General features: G+C 33.5%; 1 pseudogene; it reads right to left on the bottom strand.

The window, feature by feature from the left end:
• Window positions 1-333: 333 nt before the first annotated feature.
• LOC145803345 (thaumatin-like protein pseudogene) lies at window positions 334-1,166 on the bottom strand (annotated as a pseudogene).
• Between the last annotated feature and the right edge of the window lie 2,022 nt (window positions 1,167-3,188).

Here is a 3,188-nt window from a genome sequence, read left to right as displayed (position 1 = left end):
ACAAATTAGACGGTAAGCAAATTGGGTATAAAAATTCAATATTATTATGATAATTTTATTGTCTCATCTTATTTTATTTATTATGTAATGTATCACTACTGTATTAATAAGAAATATGAGTGACACAGACAAAAAATTCAAAGAAAGTTATTATAAATTACCCAAGCAAAAAGGTTTTTCCACATTCATGTCTATTTAGATTTATGTTTATTACATGTACATGTGCATATCACTACATGCACATGGATTTATTCTTCATAAGCTTTGAATAAATGGATCCCAAAGCTCTTATTAGCACTACTACTCCTTCCACAAGTACAATGAAAATGGTATTCAAGGGCAAAACTTAACCTTATAGTTGGTTACCCCATTGCAAGTAAATGTGTTGGTCTTATTATCCTTAGGGTAACTATATGCATCTAGGCATCTATCTTTGAAAACTCTTGAATAATTTTTAAGTTCACAATTTCCAGAATTGCAACAGTATTGATCGGTCTTAAATACTGTACACAGATTATTACACTCGCCTGGGATCCGTAACTCATTTGGGCACTACCTATTTATATCAACGGTGCATTTGATATCCCGAGTGCACCTATTGAAAGTAAGGCTAAATCCATCGGCATGTTAAACTCGTCCACCAGGATATGTCAAAGAAGCCCAAGTTGTTGACTTGGTTTAGTGTATATTCAGCTAGTGTGCTAGGGGGTGCACCATATGTTTGGCACTCATGGAGCCCGCTATAGTCACTAGTTTGGCACTTGCCCCGATCAGCTCCATCAAAGGTGAAGCCAGTCCGTGCCTATACTCAGGCTCCCTTTGTGCCTGCGGAAGGGTTAATGGCCCATGTTTGGCCGCGGTCCAATTGTCAATAACCACCAAGCACGACTGCAGCCCAAATGGTAAAAGGGCAATTGTTTATGATGTTGATAGTGGCTGCATGGGTGTAGGCGGAGAGGAGAGCGATAAGAAAGAAAATGGGGACGGAGAGACAATTGAAGAAGTTCATATTTTGGATTATATGGATTGGAAGCTATAGAGGTATGTATTTGAGGAGGGCAATAAGAGAGAAAATGGGAACGAAGAGACAATTGAAGTTCATATTGTGGATATATGGATTTGGAGCTATATAGGTATCTATGAAACACGGGTGCGGGTACGAGTACGGTGTGGGTACGCCGATACGACAAAAAAAAAAAAAAAGGTATGATACGGGTGCGACTGTAGTACGCCAATTTTTATTTATTTATTTATTTTTAATTATAATTATGGTTAAAGGATCCAACCTACAAATTAAAATTAAATATGAAAACTAAAAAAAGAACTACAAAACTAAAAGACAATCATATTTCAATTCAACAATGCCAACATTAAAACCTTTAAGCATTAAAAATAATATTTGTGAAAATCTTTTTAAAATCTTAATTTATTTTTAAAATCTGTCTCTATGATCATAATTTATTTCTAAAATCTTTTTTCTTGCTCATCAATTATATTTAGACATATCGACATGAATTCAGGGACTTGGTATTTTACCTAATGGAAGGTAAAGTAGATCCCTAACTTTATAAACTCCACAATAAGTGAAATCTAAGAGAGTTTGCAATTTTTATTTATTAGTTGTCAATGCTTACTGTTTTTTAATCTGGGTTAGATATTAATTCAAATTTTTCTGCAGGATGAAGAGGTTCTATATGAGGTGTTTATAGGGTGAGACCAAAGAAATAACAGGAGCACAAAAATTGCTAATCTACAGGGGCAAAAAAAAAGAAAAAGAGATAAAGAACACTCACTGGAGGGAAGACGAAGAGACAAAGATGATGAAGAACACTTGCCAATTGTTGATCTGCAGAAAAAATGAAGAAACGAAGATGAAGACGAAGACGAAGAAGAAGAACAACACTCACCGGAGGGCTTCGTCTCATTGCGTCGCCGTCAACTTCGAAGTAAAGAGATGCTGCTGTTGTTGAAGAAGAAGACGAAGAAGCCTGCGCTAGGGCTTCGTCTCTTTGTTGTTGCTGCTGAAGTGAATAGATGCAACAAAAGACAAAACAAAATCTAGGTGTATATATTATATTCTTAATATTACAAAATGACCCTGTATTTTTTGTTTTTTTTAATAAAGAACATAAATAAATTGCTCTGGTACCCCTAATTCTCTTATAAATTTGATTTTTTACCCCGGCGTACCCGAACGGTATCAATGGCGTACCCATGCCGTACCCGATTGAACCAAACATACCGAACCTCTTTTTTCCGTACTCGGTACACGTGCAGCCGTATCGGTACGCGTACTCGCACCCGATAAGTACCCGATACTCGTATGACACTATTTTTAGAGTATCCGTGCTTTATAGATAGGTATGTATTTGACTTCTATCAGATGTGCTTTTGTGGCATGGTTATTTATTAGAGAAGGATGGCCATGGGTTGGTTTGTGTGAATGATTTTTTGTAGTTATCTTTTGTGGAAATTTTGCTTGGGAATTTTATAGATTGCGTAAGTTATGATATTTGTGATTTTTTATTATAACTTATTATAATGTTAGTTCAGACACATTATAATGTTGGTATTGATCTATTGTAATTATTATTTTGGTTATAATAAAAAATGAGATTTGAGGTGGTTTTATTGCACCTTGCATAACAGCCACTATTGTGTTGCTTTTTGGGATTAATTTTAGGTTTTATTTTGATAATTTGAATAATTCATTTTTTAAAATATATCGAGTACAACATACTTATAAAATATCAAATTGATCGAATATCAATAATTTTTTTCATCAAAACATATTTATTTAAATTTTATTCTTAAAAGCAAAGTTACCATTTATTTTTTCAAATATAAATATTATTTAATGAAAACGCTATCGATATTCGAGCAACTAAATTTTTTACGAGTATATTATATTTAACATATTTTAAAAATAAATTATTAAAATAAAATTCAAAATAGAGTTAAAAACTGCACAACAATAAGGTTTTTCTGGAGTAAACAACAGCCATCCATATTTGCATAGAATTACTCGTGATTATTGTAGTTATCTTTTTAATAATGTTTGAGAGCTCTAATGCAACTCTAATGATTTAAAGAGTACTCATATGAAGGTAGGGCCCACACTCTTCTCTCTATCTTTCTCTATTCTCTTTCTCTCTTTCACTTCACTAGAGCACCATTCAGAGTTCTTA

This window comes from Camellia sinensis, chromosome 11, assembly GCF_055761805.1.
Source record: "Camellia sinensis isolate YWXY chromosome 11, ASM5576180v1, whole genome shotgun sequence".
In the NCBI taxonomy this organism is placed as follows: Eukaryota; Viridiplantae; Streptophyta; class Magnoliopsida; order Ericales; family Theaceae; genus Camellia; species Camellia sinensis.
This window is presented reverse-complemented; position numbering and strand designations above follow the sequence as displayed.